This window comes from Vicugna pacos, chromosome 2 (genome assembly GCF_048564905.1).
Source record: "Vicugna pacos chromosome 2, VicPac4, whole genome shotgun sequence".
NCBI classification, from domain to species: domain Eukaryota; kingdom Metazoa; phylum Chordata; class Mammalia; order Artiodactyla; family Camelidae; genus Vicugna; species Vicugna pacos.
The window spans coordinates 45,390,962-45,399,905 of record NC_132988.1 but is presented as its reverse complement, the minus strand read 5'-3'; the positions used below and the strand labels follow the sequence as shown (position 1 = coordinate 45,399,905).

Here is an 8,944-nt window from a genome sequence, read left to right as displayed (position 1 = left end):
GGTCTCTCTGAGCCTCAAGTTCCTCCCCTGGAACCTGCACATAATAACATTAGCTATAGGGAATATCCGCTCTGAAGAGCCAATATGAGAATCTTTGTGAATGTACCTTATAAAGTCCTACATACATTTTTTTCCCCAGCCATAGCAAATATGCAACAATTCTTATTATACACATTTTTGGTATTACCCTTAAAGTTCTATTTATTGTCCTTGTTTTGTTTTCTTCTTTTCATTTCCAGTTTATAAATTTGCTGAATATATAAACTATTCTGGGGACAAGATAGGGTGTGTATAAATAAGTGAATACATTTAAGTTACAGTTTTACTAGTGGAGTGATAAAAGAATCAGAAAGATACACTAATGCCAGCCTTCCAGAATCAACCCTGCTAGTTTATACCAGCGTCAGTCACTGACTTACAGTATGTCACATACCATCTGTGGCCCCTTACTTGCTGTGACTTTCTAGGGGGAGGTGATACTTGGTCAGTGTTTACCTGATTGACTGAGTCAGTTATGTTATTCCCCTTACACAGCCCAGGAACGGGCAGATCTGGGCCTCAGGCCATGTGCAGTCCAGGGCCGCTGGTTTGGTGAGCTCTTTTCCTGATGCCACCACAGGCATCTCCCAATTCGTATGCCTGGAAATGGTAGGAAAAATCCATTCATTCATTTCATAAATAGTTAATGAGCCCCTCCCACTCACCAGGCACCATGGGAGGCACTCTGGGCGATGTAGGAATGGTCAAGAGACGGTCCCTGCCCCATGAGGGCGCATGGGTCAGCGGAGAAACAACTACACAGGTAACTCAGTTGCTCGATGGAATCGGGAGGTGTGGTAGGTGCTTGAGCGTGCAGTTCCTGGAGCTGGCCTGGCCGTCATCTACCAGCCTAGTGACCTCGGGCACCAACCTCTCAACCTCAGTACTGTTATCTGTAAAGCAGGAATAATAATGGCACTTCCTGATAGATGAGGGTTGTGGTGAGGATTACTTAACACATGTGAAACACGTGGAGTAGTGCCTGGCACCGTGGAAAGCTCTCGACAGAGATGACGGTGGTGGTGCTGGTGGGGTTGGGGGTGCCAGTGCTCCAGTATGGAACCAGAGGAAAGATGTCAGTTTTGTCCGGGAGACTGGGAGGGGCCCTGAGAACTGGTCTTTGTTAGCAGAGGAGAGGGAGCATCCTTCAGCGGGAGGGCTCAGCACTGTGGGCACAGTTAGGGTGGAGAGAAGGATGTTCGGGGAACTTCCTCGTCAGACAGGAACTGCCCTCAACTCCTGAATGTTGAGCTTAGTGCCAAAGTGGAAACAAACATGGCATGTTTCCATCTCAAGAACATTTTGTTAGTAACCATGAGAGAAAATTGACCAGGCTGGAAAAATATGATTTGTGAACAAATGCTTCTGTCAAATAGACATGACCAGTGCCTACCGTGGCGGGGAGATTGATTACCAGAAGTGCTTACCTTGTTGATTCCAGGTGGGCAACAAGTTGGTAAGAAAATGAAGGGTGTAAATAAATCTGAATGAATTACGCAATTTGATAGTGTGGTCTAAATTTGGCAAATTATTTTTTAGCCCTTCACTTTCCTTTAAAAAACAAATTGCAAGCTGGCTCACAAGTCACAATCAAGTGATATCAGTCTGGGCACAAACTGTGATAAAATCCCTGGCATTTTTCAATCCTTCTCCTTCCCAGAAAACTATTCTTTTCAAAAATGAGAGACAAGAATTGCTGTGAGTCTCCAAAATGACAGAAATTACTAAAAATAAAACCAAGAACAGGTAGGGAGAAGAAGTCCCACTTAACTTTAGCTTGTACGTAAATAAGTTCATTTATTTATAATTCAGAGTATTCTGTTTGAAAACATTGAATTCCCGAACAGAATAATCTGTTTAAAATGAATGTGGTTTATTAACAATTAAAAGTGATAACACAAGCTGAAGAAGATTGGAGGTGAAGTGTTGAGTTTCCTTTGATAGGTAGAGTAATTACAAAGTGTGCTTTTGAAGTTCAAGAAGACAGCCTTAGGACACAACATTTTTAAAGTAAAAATTGGCTTGCACTCTGTTCAAGTGATTTATTTTGCACTAAGAAATGGGTGTGAGACATGATGTGATTTAAAATTTCATCCCTTGATGGAACTGCTTGAGGGTGACATGATTTTTTTTTTCTTTTTTCTTTTCTCAGCCTGCTCAGCCTATGAAGTTACCCATCTAAAGGTTAATCTTCTGAAATTCCTTAGGAATTTAAGGAAACCTAATCTTTCGGTGTATAAACAAAAGGACTAAGAATATTGCTTTGCCCCTGACACTCGGGAGCCCAGGAGTGTCAAAGTAGCAGCTAGCAGGATCTAATGCTGACCATGGCAAAGCAAGTCCAGCCATTCTTGTTTTGTTGCCTCTTAAGTAATTACCTTAGGAAAACGTCACTTTTACCATTAAAAATGCTTTTTCTCTCTTTAAAGCTTGAGAGGTGTGGGAATGAATAGAGGAGGGGAGGCAGAATTATACTTGCAGAGGGAAGTTAAAAGGAACTGGGATTTAGTTCAGATAGGCTAGAGCACCAAGGGAGGAGGTTACCGAGGCAGAGAAGGTGAATGATAGCTTAAAAAACAGGTTGATGGCAAAGGTATTTTACATGTTTCGGTGAGTGCTTCTGCTCTGTTTCCACCAAAGAAATACGTTTAACAGACTTCTAAAATTTTCCAATAGTCTATTCACATAAAAAGAAAAATTCTTGGAAAAAAATGTGTCTATCATGATATGCTAGTAAATACTTAAAAACTGGCTGTTTGCGGGGGTAGGGGGCAGGCTCTGATTTGTAGTATTTGCCAGTTTCCTTGGTGTAAATACTCCCACTGTGGTGGATTCTGCAAAATGATGTCACTGAATGTGAAACTCGAAAGAGATGTGCAGTAACACACCATTAATTTTTCCACCATACAGATGCAATGAACGTTAACGACCCTGAAAATGTAGGTGATAGTAAAATGCAGTAAAAAAAGAAAGGGGGGGATGATGAGGATTTTTCTTTTGTGCTTTGAGTACTTCTTATCTCTTTAAAAATATAATTTAATTGAAAGTTTATATACATTAATTTTTTAATAACGACTATGTTTAATATCCAGCTGACCACTTTCCTAAGAATTTAAGTTGGCTCCCAAGAAGAACTGGTACAAGCTAGTTCCAGCACACCACTGCTAAATACGAGTATGACATTTGTGGAAAGGGGTTTGGAACGGTGAAGCGTTGAGTCGCACCCCAGATTATTGACTGTGGTGATCACCCCTTGGCAGGAGTAAGTTGTGGTGTGTGGAGAGGCACTGTCACGTTTTACTCTGTGTATTTCTCTTTGGTACATGCTGCTAGTGTAATAGGAGTAAATGCAAAACAGTTTTTATAAAATAAATCTATTGGTTTTGTACCAGTACCTTTTCCCTACTTTTGGCTGAGCCCAGATCCCTGGGGTAGCATGGCTGAGTGGAGAGCGTATTGGACTAGGCACTAAAAACTTGGCTTTTAATTCTGGTTTAGCCTCTGGCAGTCTAGGTAACTAAGTACAAATGAGTTAACCTCTCTGAACCTTGGGATCTTTGTCAAATGAAGATATTTGGATTTTATCACTGAATCTATACAGTTCTAACTTTTACATTTCTGATTATTTCTCATATCATTCAATATGTCCATTCTTTGCAGGGGATCCAGAGCACACCCACAGAGAGTTCTGTGAAATCCCAACTCATCATATTTATTACTTATTTTATTTCCTGGTTTTTCAAAAAATTATGGATTTGAAACTCACTGTCACTGTTGGTGATTGCAAACCTTGGCTGGGTTGAGAAAACTGAGGTTTGTAAGTAGCTGAAGAAAGGTCCAGGAGATAGTATCTGGGTAGCACTCTGCCTAGCAGAGAGCTTGTTGGTTGACTGGATCGTGGATGGTGTGCGCCACCAGAGGCCTGGGCCCTGTGCCCTGGAGGAGCCCTCCCCTTGCGGCCTGGTTCATGTTCTTCTGGACTGAATTGGCTTGAGTAGCTGCCCTGAACCTCATGTTACATTGAGCTGGCTCTAGTCTCTGACTCAGAATATTAGGAATTCGGTTCCCAATCAAAATAACAACATCAAGTTTTATTGTTTTTACTTTTAAACTATACAAATCGGATACTTATTGTAGAAAATTTAGTAAATACAGATGAGCAATAAAGAAAAAAGAAGGATCACTGATTTTGAACTATAGAGCTTTCCATTTTTGTTATTGCATTTTATTTATATGTCTATGAAATTATGGACGTTTGAAATAACATCATCCGTCTTGAAAATGAGGCCCAGCATAGATGCAGAGTGTGGGCCCAGAAGCCAGGCTGCCCAGGCTGGAATCCTAGCTCCACCCACTAGCTGTGTGACCTCATGTGGTTTGCTCTTCCACTCTGTGCCTTAGTTTGCTCATCTGTGAAAAGAGGCATATAGAACCTGCCTTGTAGGTTTGTTGTGAGGAGTAAGTTAATACATAGGAACCTCTTATAGAACAGTGCTTGGCAGACCATTCAATGATTGGTAACTATTTTCATCTTATTCTGTTGTATATCAGTGTACCATAGCTTACTAACCTCATACTGTTGGACATTTAAATGGCTTCTAATTTTTCACAATTGAGATGAAATCTCATAACTTCACACGTATTCTCAGGATAAATTCTTGGTCCTGGACTCACTGAGTATTCACATTTTCAGGTTTTGAATGTGTGTTATGAAAATTAAAATCGTCCTTACACTCAGCCAAAGAACATCGACATGAGTGCACGGACGTGTTCCATCCCCCTCAAACGCCAGTGCTGGTGACGGCTGGGCTTTCACATTCCCTATTAGAATGAGAACTGCAGTCTATTTCCATAATATATACATATCTGTGATCTTCATCTTAAATGCAAAGTAGATGCCCTGAGATACTATTAAACTGTGAAAATTTAATTAAATTGAAGGCAATCATTCTTTTCCAGAAATTAATTCACCTGGTTGTGCCTAGGCATGGAAATGTATCAGTGTTGAACAATTCACCTGCGGCCCGATTGCTGGGCAGCAGCCCTGGGAGAGACACAAACTGCCTTAGGGAGTATGTGCTCCCCAGGGCGGAGGGACAAGGGCCTCCTGTCTCTCCTTCCAGCCTTCTTGTCTGTGCCGATTCTGACACTTCCCCACAGCTTTGAGGCAGACCCTTTATACAGCCTGAGGGGAGGATGCAATGTCCATCTCTGCTGGTTCCCTACCTCTGCTTGAAAAGTGCTTCAGCAAAATCATGCCCAGCCTGACAGGGACACTGATGGGGGATGTTCATCAAGCTGCGATGGACAGTGTATCAGTCAGCCTTCAGTCAGAGAACCAGAACCAGCAGGACACTGGAGACTCTCAGGCAGGAGCCCAGGCTGCTGGCCACAGATGGGATTTCTTCTTCCTCAGGAAAAACTTCAATATTGCTTTTATTGTTTTTCAGTTTATTGGAAGAGGCCCACCCAGATAATTGAGGATCACCTCCTTTACTTAAAGTCAACTGATTGTAGATGTTAACCACACAAACAAAATACCTCCCAGCAACACCCAGACTAGTGTTTAGTAAATGGGAATATTAGCCTAGTTGACACATCCCAGGCAGTCACAGGAAGCCAGCGTCCATGGATGCAGTCCGACTCGTGTCCCACCGGGTAGCCGTCTCTGAGCTCCACACCAGGCAGTGCGCAAGGTGGCTGAGCTGATGTAGGGCTGGGCCAACTCCTGTCCTTCTGAGAGGGGAGAGGGCTGACCTCTCCTCGTGGAAGCCAGAAGGGACCTTGCTATCCCTATTTTCATGCAGGATGATTTGGAACTTTCAGTTCACCAAGCTCATGTAGTTAATGATTTCAGAGGAAAGTACAGTACCCACTCACAGGACTATTGGAAGCAGTAGAGGGTGAATCATGATAAAACTCAGTGTTTCCAAATGTGATTCCAGGATGAGTGCAGAGGAGTACTAGTTCTATGGGGTAGTAAGTAATAGGTACAAGATGAAGATTCCGTAGTCAGAAAAAAGTTTAAGAAATTCTGGTTTAAAGTTAAATGTATTTCTTTATAGGAAAACTGAAAAGCCTCTTTAGTAGATTAATTTGAATGGCAACTCTTGAAAGGGGCCCTACTGTGCAGTATTTAATCAAGCTAACCTGATCACAAAATCAGTTTTTTTGCTGAGCACCTTTTGAGTCTGGTGTCCCATGAAAAACTTTGGGAAAAGATGTTATAATCTATAGTGTTACCCCTCAGAGTACCCATTATATACTAGGCATTGTGATCAGTGTGAGGGATACAGGGCTGTGTAAGACCCACACAGACCCTCATCTCATGGGGCTTATGTCTTTTTCTAGACATGTCCCGTGAGGAAGTGACCCCCTGATTCCTTAACTATTCCAGGTGGAACCCCAACAGACCTGCCATCAACCCTAATACACAAGTCTCCTTGAGGTTAAAGGAGGACGGAAATGAGACCATGCGTCCAAACAGTTTGTGCCTTGGCTGGAGGAAGGGAAGTGCTAAGAAAAATTACACCCATCTTGCCAGATAACTGGATCAAAACAAGAAGAAAGAGAATCCTTTCATGTGGGGCAGGCAGTTTGGCAAAAGGCAATGCCTCTGAAGTTGATGGAAATAAAACGTGGCCATTATCCCCTTCCTGCTGCCAGTATTTTCCCCGACAGCCAGAGACATCCTTGATGGAAAAACTTGGATGTGGGAAGATGCAAATAGCTAAAAAAAAATCAGGTCTCTTGCTGCCATATAAAGTTAAAAAGCCATCTGGGAAAGTCCATCCTGAGGTTCTTACCTCTAGGTTCCTGGTCAATTCCACTTTGCTAAAGAGGAATTTTAGTCTTTTGTGGGTCTAAAAAAAGCCAGATTGGCTGTCTCATGCAGGACCGCTGATTCCTTGGTTTGCCACACCCTGTATCTCAGGGTCAAGCTCATCTGGCCAGCTGGAGCATATTTAGGCAGCTCCTAGTTGTGGTACAGCTGCAGGCTTCCCTCCTATGCCGGGGAGGTGCTTACGGGCAAAATGGAGGAAGCGATTCTCTGAAAGGATCACTGGGAGACAGGAAGAACATGAAGGACAATCCTTCTGTCTTACACTTGTTGTCAATCAACAAACTTGAATTGAACATTTTTTTTTAATGCAGTGTGTAAAAGAAGGGGACACTAAGGTAGGTCAGGTATCTTGACAGTAGAAATTTAATTCAAATTGTTAAATGATAGGTAGATGTTTTCCCAGGTTGCATTTGAGCATGGACCTGAAATTTGTTCCTTTTATGTTTATTCTAGTTTCCAGTCTCAGCCTTCTCAGCCCCTTGCCCATAATGCCTTCCATTTGCAGCCTTACCAAACTCTTAAATCAGTTCTGATCAGAACAGTGAGCAGATTTCATACCTTTGGCTTACGAGGTAGTGGGGCATGGCTTAATCTTGTTGCTACAGACCCTTTTTGGAGTGAGTGCTTAGCTGCCCATTCAGTTGTAGCTTCCCCCTAATATTGTCCTCCCACTGATTTCCACTTCATCCCATCTTGATGCTTAAATTTCCTTGATTTCTTCTAGATCCCTTTGGAGTCTGCAAAAGATACTACTAAACTTTGTAGGAGTTAGTCCTAAAGCAAGTCAGTTTCCTCAACCAAACTCACACTAAGCTCAAGCAAGATTAATCCAAGTGAAAAAGAAAATTTTTGTTAAAAGTCACATGTGACCACGTGGAACCTTGTCAATGGCAGTGGTCAATAATGCATACTCAGGGGGCAGTCTGTGTGGCTTCAGATCTTGGATCTCCACTTACTACCTATATAATCTTTGGCAAATCACTTAATCTCACTGGACCTTAGTTTTCTCATCTATACAATAGGTATACAAGCTCAAAGAATTGTTGTGATGATTAAATGAATGACAAAACCCTTAGAAGAGTCAATTTCCATAGTAAATGATCAATTAAGGTAGCTATTGCTGTTACTTTTTTTTTCTGGTCAGTCTAAGGGGACTCTCAGTTGAATAGGAACAACTCATCAATTTGGGTTCTGCTCTGAGAGAGTGGTAGGGCTGTGGGAAGTCCTTATCCAGACTGCTAAACCTACACTGGTATTTCATACTTGCAAAGAGTTCAAATTTGACCCTGGGAATGTTCACCTCCCAAATCTGCTGTAATAACTTTGGAGTCAGAAGTTAAAATATGGTCTACTCTTATTTTGAGTGCAAAGTAAAGATTGTCACTACTGCACATCAGATCTACCCCTGATCCATTAAGCTGGGGCTTAGGGGTGGTGAAGCAGCCAATCTCTCACCTCATTTCCCCACTGGAGCACTGCTGGGCTGGGTACCCCTCCCCACCTTTGAACACCAAGCTTTGAACTGTTGCCTAAGACTCTCACACCTTTTCCTTAAGAAGACTTCTTAATTTGACTATTCCCCTCAGGGAAATCTACTTGCCAAAAATTCCAACAGTAACTATGGGCTGCGATCCTAAGGGTAAATTAGTATTGCATTTCTGGGCAATTTGCCCTAAATGCTAATGTATAAAACTGCACCTGGATAAGGACATTTTTCTTCTGAATCACAGGTTCATGGTCTACTTTTTACCCACAAGAAGAGAAAAGCTAGTTTTCTTTTCTTTTTTTCAAGCTAAGCACATTAAAAAGGGTCTCCCTCGCCAACAACCTGAAGTTAAGGGCGTTCACCTTTGCCTCCTCACAGCTCCTGGCCTAGTGTCTTGAACACATAGACACTCCTGATAACACGGTGTCCTACAAAGGGGATGTGTGCCGGAGGCATAGAGTCGGGTTCAAATTCTAGTTCTACCACTTATTTACAGTGTTGGGGTCTGAGAACCAGTCCGGAAGCAAATAGTGTAGGTAAAGTGCCTGAAACACATTCTTCCGTTGCTGTATGTT

At 42.3% G+C, this 8,944-nt stretch overlaps 1 long non-coding RNA gene across 1 annotated transcript in view; it reads right to left on the bottom strand.

Annotated features, from left to right (window-relative positions):
* Positions 1–469: 469 nt before the first annotated feature.
* The window catches only part of LOC140686150 (uncharacterized), a 31,694-nt gene continuing 23,219 nt past the window's right edge, over positions 470–8,944 (bottom strand). Inside the window, exon 2 of the long non-coding RNA XR_012059712.1 lies at positions 470–639. This is a non-coding gene — a long non-coding RNA (uncharacterized lncRNA). The remainder of the gene's footprint in view (positions 640–8,944) is intronic.